The following is a 13,787-nucleotide window of genomic DNA, read 5'->3' on the forward strand; positions in this document are numbered from 1 at the left end:
ATCTATTCTTAGCACTTCTCAAATATGTAATACAGTATTAACTGTAGTCACACATGCTGTACATTCCCCATGACTTATTTATTTTATAACTGGAAGCTGGTACCTTTTGATGTTCTTCTTTTTCAAGATTGTTTTGATTATTCTGGGTCCCCTGTGTTTTCCTATGAACTTTAGGATCAGCTTTTCAATTTCGACAAAAGAGCCACTTGGGATTTTGATAGAGGTTGCATTTAATCTTTAGATATATTTGGGAGAATATTGCTATCTTAACAATATTGTGTCTTCCTATCTATGAACATAGAATGTCTTTCAGTTAGTTTAGATCTTCTTTAGTCTCTTTCACTGATGTTTTATAGTTTTCAGGGTACAAATCTTACATTTCTTTTGTTAGATTTATTCCCAAGTATTTTATTCTTTTCATGCTTTGTAAATGAAGTTGTTTCCTTAATTTCACTTTGAATTATTCATTGGTGGTGGATAAAAAGGCAATTGATTTTGTATATTCATCTTGTATTCTTCAACCTAGCTGAACTTGTTTATTAACTTGTATAGATTTCTGTGTGTGTATTCCTTAGAATTTTTTATATACAAAATCATACCATTTGTGAATAGAGATGTAATGCTTCTCACTTTATAGTGTATATGGTTTTTATTTATTTTCATGTCTAATTTCTTTGGCTAGAACTTCCTGTACAGTGTTGAATAAAAGTGGCAAAAGCAGACATCCTTGTCTTGTTCATGTTTTTAAGGGTAGAACTTTTGGTCTTTTACCAGTCAGTATGAAGTTAGGTGTGGGTTTTTCATAGATGCCCTTCATCAGTTTGAGGACATTACTTTTTGTTCCTAACTTTTTGAGTTTCTTTATCATTAAGGGAAGTTGACTATCGTCAAGTACTTTTTCTGTGTCTGTTGAGACTATCACGTAGGTTTTGACCTTTTTATTAATATGGTGTATTGCATTGATTGATTTTTGTATGTTGAACTGACCTTGCATTCTGGGATAAATCTTACTTGGTCATTATGTATAATTCTTTTAATATATTGCCATATTCAGTTTTCTAGTATTCTGTTGAGGATTTTTGTGTCTTTATTCAGGAATATGGGTCTGTAGTTTTCTTTTCTTGTAATGTTTTTGTCTGATTTTGGAATGAGGGTAATACTGGCCTCACTGATACAGTTTGAAAGTGTTCTCTTCTTTATTCTTTGGAAGAGTTGATAGAATTCACCTATGAAGCCATTTGGGCCTGGACTTTTCTTTGAGGTCAGTTTTCTTTATTACTCAGTCCTTCTTTTTACTTTTTATAGATCTATTCAGATTTTCTATTTCTTCTTGGGTCAGTTTTGGTAGTTCATTTTATGTCTTTTCTTTGAATTTGTCCATTCCATATAGGTTACCTAACTTGCTAACAACAAATGCTCATAGTATCCCCTTAAGATATTTTCTATTACTGTAAGATTGGTAGTAATGTTCTCTTTTCCAGATTAGTAATTTGAATCATATCTCTCTTTATATTGGATAGTCTAGCCAAAGATTTATCAATGTTGTTATCTTTTCAAAGAACTAATTTTGGTTTCATTGATTCCTTGGTATTGTTTTTCTTTTCTCTATTTTACTTATCTCCATTCTAATCTTTATTATTTCCTTTCTTCCACATGCTTTTGCTTTTTGTTTTCTAGTTTTTTAAAGTGGAACATTAGGTTATTGATTTTGAGACCTGCATCAAGGTGTTTATTAAAGCTATAAATTTACCTCTAAGCACTGTTTTAGTGGGGTGCCATATATTTGGTATGTTGTTTTTTCATTTACAGGTCAAAGTGTTTTTTACAGTGGATTTGAGTTACTATCTAGAATCCTTTCATTTCATCTTGATGGGCTCACTTTAGTAATTTTTATAGGGCAGACCTGTTAGCAACAAATTCTCTCAGTTTTGGTGTACCTAGGGATGCCTTAATTTTGCCTTAATTTTTGAGGACAGTTTTGCTGGGTATAGAATTCCTGGTTGCCAGGTGTTTTCTTTAAGCTCATTGACTATGTCATCTCAGTGACTTCTGGCCTTCCTGTTTTCTGATGACAAATCAGATATTTTTCTTAGTGAGGCTTTCTTGTTAAGTGATGTGTTGCTTCTCTCTTGGTGCTCTCAAGATTCTTTTTGTTGTTATCTTTTGACAGTTTTGTTATGATGTGCTTAGATACGGGTCTCTGAGTTTATTCTACTTCTAATTTATTGAGTTTCTTAAATGTCCACATAAATGTTTTTCATGAAACTTGGAAAAATTTCAGCCATTATTTCTTGAAATTTTTCTGTCTCTTTCTCTCTTTTCTCTCCTGGGTCTCCTGTTGTATGTGTATTGCTGCATTTGATGGTGACTCAGAAGTCTCTGAGGCTCTGTTCATTTTTCTTCATTATTGTTAAATTCTGTTCATGAGACTGGATAATCTCAACTAACTTAATCTTTTGAGTTTGCTAATTTTTTTATTTTGCCAGTTCAGATGTGCTATTGAGCTTTTAGTGAACTTTTCATTTTGTATTGTACTTTTAAAACTCTTTTTTTTTTTTTTTGCAGTACGCGGGCCTCTCACGGTTGTGGCCTCTCCCGTTGCGGAGCACAGGCTCTGGACACGCAGGCTCAGCGGCCATGGCTCACGGGCCCAGCCGCTCCGTGGCATGTGGGATCCTCCCAGACCGGGGCACGAACCCGTGTCCCCTGTATCGGCAGGTGGACTCTCAACCACTGTGCCACCAGGGAAGCCCTAAACTCTTTTTTTTAAACATAATTTCTACCTCATTATTGATATCCTCTCCTTGGTGAGGTGCCATTCTCACACTTTCCTTTAGTTCTTTAGACATGGTTTCCTTTATTTTTTGGAACATATTTAAAACAGATGATAGTGTTTGCCTAGTAGATCTAATGTTTGTTCTTCCTCAGGGGCAGTTTCTATTGATTGATCTTTCTCCTGTACATGGGGCATGCTTTTGTTTTGTTTTGGTCATAGTCAGTTGATTTGTTACAAAGGTGCCTAGGCAATTCAACTGAGAATTGAAAATGTTTTTAACATCAAAACAAACAATGCTAGAAATATTGGACAGCTGATAACAAGGAACAAATTATTGATACATGCAACAATATAGATAAATCTCAAAATGGTTATGCTAAGTGAAAGAAGCCAGTTTAAAACACAGTAGGGCTTCCCTGGTGGTGCAGTGGTTGAGGGTCCACCTGCCGATGCAGGGGACACGGGTTCGTGCCCCTGTCCGGGAAGATCCCACATGCCACGGAGCAGCTGGGCCCGTGACCCATGGCCACTGAGCCTGCACGTCCGGAGCCTGTGCTCTGCAACGGGAGAGGCCCGCGTACCGCAAAAAAAAAAAAAAAAAAGTAAATATTCTATAATCCCAATTATATACAAATTCTAGAAAATGCAGGCTACTTCATAGTGACAGAGTAGTAGTGGTTATCTGGGGATGGGGAAGGAAGGGATGGATTACAAACGGGCACAAGGAAACTTTTGCAAATCATGGGTATGTTCATTACCTTAATCGTTGCTGGTTTCCTGGATGCATACATATGTCAAAACTCATCAAATTGTTCACCTTAAATATGTGCAGATTATTGTATGTCAATTATATTTATATAAAGCTGCAAAAGGCAAAAAAAAAATGCTCCTGAGTGGAGGCGAGGAGGTGGTCACGCGTGGGTGAGGCAGAGCACGTGTCCTCTTCTCCCCCTGCAGCAGTTACGAGGAGGACAGCCTCAGCCTGGGATTCTGAAGGACCAGAAAGCCCCTCAGCCAAAGTCGTGGCATGAAGTGTTGGAGACCACGGGCTCCCTGCTGCTGGAGGTGTGGCAGAGGCTGGCCTGGTGGCCTTTGGAGTCCCTAACGCCTCTGGGACCAGGATCTTGTGGCTTGGCAGTAGGCGAGTGTGCATCTAGGGGAGGGAAGATGCACTGGAGGGATGAGGACCAGGCCGCACCTGGCCTATGTGTGCGTTGTCCTTGTTGCCTTTCTTTTCCAACACCACCTCCAAGTCCGTGTTGTGCTCCTCATCCCAAGGTTCTCCTCCTACTCTGCTCTCCTGCCTCTTCTTCCTCTTCAGAGCTGGCTCCTCAATGTCTGCCTGCTCTGCTTTTTTCTTGGACTTCATTTTCTTCACAGGAGCCTTGGGGCCATCTCCTGTTGGGATGTATTCTGGAGCTTCAACTTTGACTGGCTTCTTTTTACTTTCTTTCCTAGGGCTGCTCAACCCGGACCTGGAGAGCTCAGGGTGCCCCAGGAGGGGTATCTCCCTCCTGGTGGATTTTCTTTTTCTCCTTCATCTTCATGTTGCTTCATCTTCACGTTGTGTTCCCTGGGGCTCCCCTACTTCTGTTTCTGTCCCGAGGCTGCCTGCTCCCAGATGCCATCTTTCCCAACTGAGCAAGTGTACAAAGCATCCCTGGCCTCTCAGAACCAAGGGTCCCTGGCTGAGAAGGCTGTAGCTTCCTGGGCCTTTTTCTCCTTCTTGTGTTTTTTGAGCTTCTTGCCAGCTGTGGTTACCTCCTCAACCTGCATGGGGTCTGGGGAGGTCTTCACCCTCAAGCCAGGGGACATGGACTTCCTCTTCTCCCCACTGAGTGACTTGGATGGACCAAGTGCCTGCTTCCTGCGGCTGGGTGACAGCTCAGTCCGTCCAGCATGTAACGTGGCCTCAGGTTCTAGGGGCTCCTCACAGGGCTATGACAGTTCTTTTTCTTCACTAGAGGCATTTTGGGTGCCTGCTCTTGGACCACATTCTTCGAGGGTGGTATGGCTCTTGTGGGACAAACCTCTCTGAAGTAATTGTCACTATTTAAAACCTAGTATTGAGTCTCTGGTTCTTTGACTACCTTCTTTTTCTTCTTTTTCTCTGGGAGCCCAAGGCCCAGGTCTCCTTTCTGAGTCTTAGTGATCATTCCCAAAGGCCAAACTTCCCTGCCTCCACGTGAGAGCTGGGGCATACTTTCCTTTTTTTTTTTTTAATTTATTTATATTTACTTATTTATTTTTGGCTGCTTGGGTCTTCATTGCTGCACGCAGGCTTTCTCTAGTTGCGATGAGTGGGGGCTCCTCTTTGTTGCGGTGCATGGGCTTCTCGTTGCAGTGGCTTCTCTCTGCAGAGCCCAGGCTCTAGGTATGTGGCTTCAGTAGTTGTGGCACGTGGGCTCAGTGGTTGTGGCTCGCAGGCTGTAGAGCGCAGGCGCAGCAGTTGTGGTGCACGGGCTTAGTTGCACCACGGCAGGGGCATACTTTCTTATTTCTTTGTGTGTCTTGTAATTTTGTTGAAAAACTGACATTTTAAATAATACAGCAACTCTGGAAACCACTTTCTCCCTCTCCCCCAGGGTTTGTTGTTTCTGTTGTTATTGTTGCTGTGTGATTCTTTAATGACTTTCCTGAACTATGTGCAGTGTATTTTCTTTCTCCTATGTGACCACCACATTCTTTACTCGTTCAACTTAGTGGTCAGCTAATGCCTGCACGGATACTTCCTTACAAGCCTGGAGTCAGTAAGTTTCCTAGTCTTTGCGAAGGAGCTCTCTGTGTGTATTGGGACATACTGTCAGTATTCAAGAAACCGTTTACAATACTTTTTTAGCCTTCACATCTTTCTTGTGTAACCTCAAGATCAGACAGAGGTGAAAGTTTAAATCTTTTTCCAGACTTTCCTTAGTATGCTTGCAGCTCAGCTCATGGCTTTCTATACTCCCCTTAATATGTTGTAGCTCTTTAAAGTTCCCTATGGATAGCACATTCTCTATATTTTTCCTTTTAAGTTTTTTTTTGGTTAGTTGTTTGCCTCATCAGTGATTGCTGCCTCAGGCAGCTGTGGTGTTAAATAATTGCCACTGATTGTTTTCCACAAATGTCTCCAGGGGAAAAGCTGTTGCCGTGTGTGAGTTCTGAGTTACTCAAATAAAGACAAGCTTTGCAAGCTGGATTTTCGAAGGAGCAGCTAGATAAGTCAAATAATGACATTTCTCTTAGAGTGAAGCTTTGAAAGAACTCCAATTCTGTTCTGACTCCTCCAGTGACCCATAGGCTGCTGTTTCTCACTGTGATCCTGGGCTGTTGGTTTTTAAGGCTGCTATGGAGATGAGGATGGGGAATGGGAACACAGTAAGTTTGAAATGCCACAGAGCTAACTGTTCTTACTGAGATTCATCCATTTTTCTTGAAAAAATGTGCTTGATTGTTGCGAGCTTTTGATTAATTTCCAGGTCTATGAAAAGGTTGACTTTTACTGTTTTTGCTTTTGTTTAGCTGTTTTTAATGGAGGAAAAGATTTTCAGAGTTCCTTATTCCACTAACTCGCTGATATTACCTACTTATAACTTGCTTTTTAAACTATACTTAATGTTTTTCAGTTTTATTAAAATGTTCTTTTATGAATATTTTTAGTGGCTGCCTATTCATTTGTATGGATGTATCATAATTTAGTTTCTTACTGTGTAGTGGGTAGTGGACAGATATTAGGAAGTTAGGGAAGAAAAATAGGACTTGTATATCATGTGAAGGAACCCAGGCTTATCCTGTTTACAGTGGGAAATGCCTTAAGTATTTTAAGCTGATGAGTGATACCGGTAGTTGGACTCAGGTTTGGTAAATTATTCTGGTAGCAATATGTGGAGGACGGATAAAAAGTGGCCTTCAAATGGTGTGAGATTAGGTAGGAGGCTACTAATAAAATTCAGGCAAGAGGTCATGAAGTAGCAAACTAAAAATTTTCACTATCCTAAAACTTCAGAGTATCTATCTCAGCCTCTACAGGACTGTGTAGCTTTCAAATAATTCTTTAAAAATACCGTTCTTTCAGAATGAATTTGATTAAAATTGGCCACAAGGTTATATTATGCTTTGGTGTACTGCCTGAAGTGTAGCTAATATGGTGGTGTTGATTGAGGGATCAGAAAAGCTGATTTGGAACTGTTTAATAGCTTTGTGTGACCTGGACTTGTTACCTAACTTCTCTCAGGCTTAATTTCCTCAGAAAGTGGAAATAATATACCTATTTCAAAAATGTATTCGTGGAGGGCTTCCCTGGTGGCGCAGTGGTTGAGAGTCCGCCTGCTGATGCAGGGGACACGGGTTCGTACCCCGGTCCGGGAGGATACCACATGCCGTGGAGCAGCTAGGCCCGTGAGCCATGGCCTCTGAGCCTGCGCATCCGGAGCCTGTGCTCTGCGACGGGAGAGGCCACAACAGTGAGAGGCCCGCATATCGAAAAAAAAAAAATATATATATATATTCATGGAGAATGAATAAGATATGTTTGTGTAACTGTAAAAGTGCTATCTATGCAAATGTAAACTATTAAGTAAACATAAGTGATTATAACTGTTTGCCTTATCTTTATGTCTCTATGCTTCTGGTATGTTTGATAAAACAGAATTGATGCTGCTCTTAAATCAAACATTGTATCTTTGTTTATAAGATTATCTTTTTCACTGTATCTCCTCATTTCCTCTGTGCCTATGTCGAATCTTTGAAAGCAAGAGAATAATTTTTATTTTACTTTGTGTTTAAGGGTTTTTTTATGTCACTAATAATTTTTATTATATATTGAAATAATATTTTTGATATATTGGTTAAATATAATATATTCAAATTAATTTCATCTGTTTCCTCTACCTTTTTCTCTTCTTTTTTTTAACATCTTTATTGGAGTATAATTGCTTTACAATGGTGTGTTAGTTTCTGCTGTATGACAAAGGGAATCAGCTGTACGTATACATATGTTCCTGTATCCCCTCCCTCTTGCATCTCCCTCCCATCCTCCCTATCCCACCCCTTTAGGTGGTCACAAAGCACCGAGCTGATCTCCCTGTACTATGTGGATGCTTCCCACTAGCTATCTGTTTTACATTTGTTAGTGTATATATGTCCATGCCAACCTCTCACTTCGTCCCAGCTTACCCTTTCCCCTCCCCGTGTCCTCAAGTCCATTCTCTATGTCTGCGTCTTTATTCTCATCCTGCCCCTAGGTTCTTAGAACCATTTTTTTTTTCTTTTTAGATTCCATATATATGTGTTAGCATACGGTATTTATTTTCTCTTTCTGACTTACTTCACTCTATATGACAGACTCTAGGTCCATCCACCTCACTACAGATAACTCAATTTCGCTTCTTTTTATGGCTAATATTCCACTGTATAAATGTGCCACATGTTCTTTATCCATTCATCTGTCATGGACACTTAGGTTGCTTCCATGTTCTGACTATTGTAAATAGTGCTGCAGTGAACACTGTGGTACATGACTCTTTGAATTATGGTTTTCTGAAGGTATGTGCCCACTAGTGGGATTGCTGGGTCATCTGGTAGCTCTAGTTTTAGTTTTTTAAGGAACCTCCATACTATTCTCCATAGTGGCTGTATCAATTTACATTCCCAGCAACAGTGCAAGAGGGTTCCCTTTTCTCCACACCTTTTCCAGCATTTATTGTTTGTAGACTTTTGGATGATGGCCCTTCTGAGTGGTGTGAGGTGATACCGCATTGTAGTTTTGATTTGCATTTCTCTACTGCTCACTGATGTTAAGCATCCTTTTATATGTTTGTTGGCAATCTGTATATCTTCTTTGGAGAAATGTCTTTTTAGGTCTTTTGCCTATTTTTGGAGTGGGTCGTTTGTTTTTTGATATTGAGCTGCATGAGCTGCTTGTATATTTTGGAGATTAATCCTTTGTCAGTTGCTTCATTTGCAACTATTTTCTCCCATTCTGAGGGTTGTTTCTTCATCTTGTTTATGTTTTCCTTTGCTGTGCAAAAGCTTTTAAGTTTCATTAGGTCCCATTTGTTTATTTTTGTTTTCATTTCCATTTCTTTAAGAGTGGGTCAAAAGGGATCTTGCTGTGATTTATGTCAAATAGTGTTCTTCCTATGTTTTCCTCTAAGACTTTGAAAGTGTCTGGCCTTACATTTAGGTCTTTAGTTCATTTTAAGTTTATTTTTGTGCATGGTGTTAGGGAGTGTTCTGATTTCATTCTTTTACATGTAGCTGTCCAGTTTTCCCAGCACCACTTATTGAAGAGGCTGCCTTTCTCCATTGTATATTGTCACCTGCTTTATCAAAGATAAGGTGACCATATGCGCATGGGTTTATCTCTGGGCTTTCTGTCCTGTTCCATTGATCTAAATTTCTGTTTTTGTGGCAATACCATACTGTCTGGCTTACTGTAGCTTTGTAGTATAGTCTGAAGTCCGGGAGCCTAATTCCTCTAGCTCCATTTTTCTTTCTCAAGATTGCTTTGGCTATTCAGGGTGTTCTGTGTTTCCATTCAAATTGTGAAATTTTTTGTTCTAGTTCTTGAAAAATGCCATTGGTAGTTTGATAGGGATTGCACTGAATCTGTAGACTGCTTTGGGTATATAGTCATTTTCAAAATGTTGATTCCTCCAATCCAAGAACATGGTATATTTCTCCATCTATTTGTATCATCTTTAATTTCTTTCATCAGTGTCTTATAGTTTACCGCATACAGGTCTTTTGTCTCCGTAGGTAGGTTTATTGCTAGGTATTTGATTCTTTTTGTTGCAGTGGTACATGGGAGTGTTTCCTTAATTTCTCTCTCAGATTTTTGATCATTAGTGTATAGGAATGCAAGAGATTTCTGCGTGTTAATTTTGTATCCTACTTTACCAGATTCATTGATTAGCTCTAGTAGTTTTATGGTAGCATCTTTAGGATTCTCTATGTATAGTATCATGTCATCTGCAAACAGTGACAGCTTTACTTCTTCTTTTCCGATTTGGATTCCTTTTATTTCTTTTTCTTCTCTGATTGCTGTGGCTAAAACTTCCAAATCTGTGTTGAATAGTAGTGGTGAGAGTGGGCAACCTTGTCTTCTTCCTGATCTTAGTGGAAATGGTTTCAGTTTTTCACCATTGAGGACGATGCTGGCTGTGGCTTTGTTGTATATGGCCTTTATTATGTTGAGGAAAGTTCCCTCTATGCCTACAAATGGGTGTTGAATTGTGTCGAAAGCTTTCTCTGCATCTATTGAGATGATCATATGGTTTTTCTCCTTCAGTTTGTTAATATTGTGTATCACATTGATTGATTGATTTGTGTATATTGAAGAATCCTTGCATTCCTGGGATAAATCCCACTTGCTCATGGTGTATGATCCTTTTAACTTGCTGTCGAATACTGTTTGCTAGTATTTTGTTGAGGGTTTTTGCATCTATGTTCATCCGTGCTGTTGGCCTGTAGTTTTCTTTCTTTGTGATATCTTTGTCTGGTTTTCGTATCAGGGTGATGGTGGGCTCGTAGAATGAGTTTGGGAGTGTTCCTCCCTCTGCTGTATTTTGGAAGACTTTGAGAAGGCTAGGTGTTAGCTCTTCTCTAAATGTTTGATAGAATTTGCCTGTGAAGCCATCTTGTCCTGGGCTTTTGTTTGTTGGAAGATTTTTAATCCCAGTTTCAATTTCAGTGCTGGTGATTGGTCTGTTCATATTTTCCATTTCTTCCTGGTTCAGTCTCAGAAGGTTGTGCATTTCTGAGAGTTTGTCCATTCCTTCCAGGTTGTCCATTTTATTGGCATATAGGTGCTTGTAGTAATCTCTGATGATCCTTTGTATTTCTGCAGTGTCAGTTGTTACTTCTCCTTTTTCATTTCTAATTCTATTGATTTGTGTCTTCTCCCTTTTTTTCTTGATGAGTCTGGCTAATGGTTTATCAATTTTGTTTATCTTCTCAAAGAACCAGCTTTTAGTTTTATTGATCTTTGCTATTGTTTACTTCATTTCTTTTTCATTTATTTGTGATCTGATCTTTATGATTTCTTTCCTTCTGCTAACTTTGGGGTGTTTTTGGTCTTCTTTCTCTAATTGCTTTAGGTGTAATGTTAGGTTGTTTATTTGAGATGTTTCTTGTTTCCTGAGGTAGGATTGTACTGCTATAAACTTCCCTCTTAGAACTGCTCTGGCTGCATCCCATAGGTTTTCGGTCGTCATGTTTTCATTGTCATTTGTTTCTAGGTATTTTTTGAGTTCCTCTTTGATTTCTTCAGTGATCTCTTGGGTATTAAGTAGTGTATTGTTTAGCCTCCATGTGTTTATATTTTTTACCGATTTTTTCTGTAATTGATATCTAGTCTCATAGCATTGTGGTTGGAAAAGATACTTGATACAATTTCAATTTTCTTAAATTTACCAAGGCTTGATTTGTGACCCAAGCTATAATGTATCCTGGAGAATGTTCCATGAGCACTTGAAAGTGTATTCTGTTGTTTTTGGATGGAATGTCTTATAAATATCAATTAAGTCCATCTTGTTTAATGTATCATTTAAAGCTTGTGTTTCCTTATTTTCATTTTGGATGATCTGTCCATTGGTGAAAGTGGGGTGTTAAAGTCCCCTACTGTGATTGTGTTACTGTCAATTTCCCCTTTTATGGCTGTTAGTATTTGCCTTATGTATTGAGGTGCCTCCTATGTTGGGTTCATACATATTTACAATTGTATCTTCTTCTTGGATTGATCCCTTGATCATTGTGTAGTGTCCTTCTTTGTCTTTTATAATAGTCTTTGTTTTAAAGTCTGTTTTGTCTGATAATGAGAATTGCTACTCCACCTTTCTTTTGATTTCCATTTGCATGGAATATCTTTTTTCCATCGCCTCACTTTCAGTCTGTATGTGTTGCTAGGGCTGAAGTGGGTCTCTTGTAGACAGCATATATACGGGTCTTGTTTTTGTATCCATTCAGCCAGTCTCTGTCTTTTGGTTGGAGCAGTTAATCCATTTACGTTTAAGGTAATTATTGATATATATGTTCCTATTACCATATTCTTAATTGTTTTGTGTTTGTTATTGTAGGTGTTTTCCTTCTCTCATGTTTACTGCCTAGAGAAGTTCCTTTAGCATTTGTTGTTAAGCTGGTTTGGTGGTGCTGAATTCTCTTAGTTTTTGCTTGTCAGTAAAGCTTCTAATTTCTCCATCAAATCTGAATGAGATCCTTGCTGGGTAGAGTAATCTTGGTTGTAGGTTTTTCCCCTTCATCACTTTAAATATGTCCTGCCACTCCCTTCTGGCTTGCAGAGTTAATGCTGAAAGATCAGCTGTTAACCTTATGGGGATTCCCTTGTATGTTATTTGTTGTTTTTCCCTTGCTGCTTTTAATATTTTTTTTTGTATTTAATTTTTGATACTTTGATTAATATGTGTCTTGGTGTGTTTCTCTTTGGATTTATCCTGTGTGGGACTCTGTGCTGCCTGGACGTGATTAACTATTTCCTTTCCCATATTAGGGAAGTTTTCAATTATAATCTCTTCAAGTATTTTCTCAGTCCCTTTCTTTTTATCTTCTTCTTCTGGGATCCCTATAATTCGAATGTTGGTGTTTTTAATGTTGACCCAGAGGTCTCTGAGACTGTCCTCAGTTCTTTTCATTCTTTTTTCTTTATTCTGCTCTGCAGTAGCTAGTTCCACTATTTTATCTTCCAGGTCACTTGTCCATTCTTCTGCCTCAGTTATTCTGCTATTGATTCCTTCTAGAGAATTTTTATTTTCATTTATTGTGTTGTTCACCATTGTTTGTTTGCTCTTTAGTTCTTCTAGTTCCTTGTTAAATGTTTCTTGTATATTCTCCATTCTGTTTCCAAGATTTTGGATCATGTTTACTGTCATTACTCAGAATTGTTTTTCACGTAGACTGCCTATTTCCTCTTCATTTGTTAGGTCTGGTGGGTTTTTACCTTGCTCCTTCATCTGCTGTGTGTTTCTGTGTCTTCTCATTTTGCTTAACTTGCTGTGTTTGGGGTCTCCTTTTCGCAGGCTGCAGGTTCGTAGTTCTTGTTGTTTTTGGTGTCTGTCCGCAGTGGCTAAGGTTGGTTTAGTGAGTTGTGTAGGCTTCCTGGTGGAGGGGACTAGTGCCTGTGTTCTAGTGGATGAGGCTGGATCTTTTGTTTCTGGTGGGCAGGTCCACGTCTGTTGGTGTGTTTTGTGGTGTCTGTGGCCTTATGATTTTAGGCAGCATCTGTGCTAATGGGTGGGGTTCTGTTCCTGTCTTGCTAGTTGTTTGGCATGGGGTGTCCAGCACTACACCTTGGTGGTCGTTGTGTGGAGGTGGGTCTTGGCGTTGAGATGGAGATCTCTGGGAGATTTTTGCCTTTGTTATTATGTGGACCTGGGAGGTCTCTTGTGGACCAGTGTCCTGAATTTGGGTCTCCCACCTCAGAGGCACAGCCCTGATGCCTGGCTGGAGCACCAAGAGCCTGTCATCCGCACGGCTCAGAATAAAACGGAGAAAAAAAAGAAAGAATGAAGAAGATAAAATAAAAGTTACTAAAATAAAAAATAATTATTAAAAAGAAATTTTTTGTAAGTAATAAAAATTAAGAAAAGGAACAAAAGAAGAGAGTGACCAAACCAGAAAACAAATCCACCAATGATAAGAAGCACTAAACACTATACTAAACAAAAACACCAAAAAACGAAAAACAGCGGACAGACAGAACCCTAGGACAAATGGTAAAAGCAAAGCTAAACAGATAAAATCACACACAGGAGGATACACATACACCCTCACAAAAAGAGAAAAACGGGAAAAAATATATATTTCGTTCCTCCCAAAGTCCACCTCCTGAATTTGGGATGATTCGTTGTCTATTCAGGTATTCCACAGATGCAGGGTACATCAACTTGACTGTTGAGATTTAATCCGCTGCTCCTGAGGTTGCTGGGAGAGATTTCCCTTTCTCTTCTTTGTTTGCACAGCTCCTGGGGTTCAGCTTTGGATTTGGCCCCGCCTCTGCATGTAGGTCGCCTGA

General features: G+C 39.1%; 1 protein-coding gene and 1 pseudogene across 5 annotated transcripts in view; one reads left to right on the forward strand and one right to left on the reverse strand.

The window, feature by feature from the left end:
• The window catches only part of RALGAPA1 (Ral GTPase activating protein catalytic subunit alpha 1), a 219,904-nt gene that overhangs the window by 23,483 nt on the left and 182,634 nt on the right, over positions 1-13,787 (forward strand). The window lies entirely within an intron of this gene.
• On the reverse strand, positions 3,930-4,932 carry LOC101319422 (lysine-rich nucleolar protein 1-like; annotated as a pseudogene).

Source organism: Tursiops truncatus, chromosome 2 (assembly GCF_011762595.2).
Source record: "Tursiops truncatus isolate mTurTru1 chromosome 2, mTurTru1.mat.Y, whole genome shotgun sequence".
Lineage (NCBI taxonomy): Eukaryota > Metazoa > Chordata > Mammalia > Artiodactyla > Delphinidae > Tursiops > Tursiops truncatus.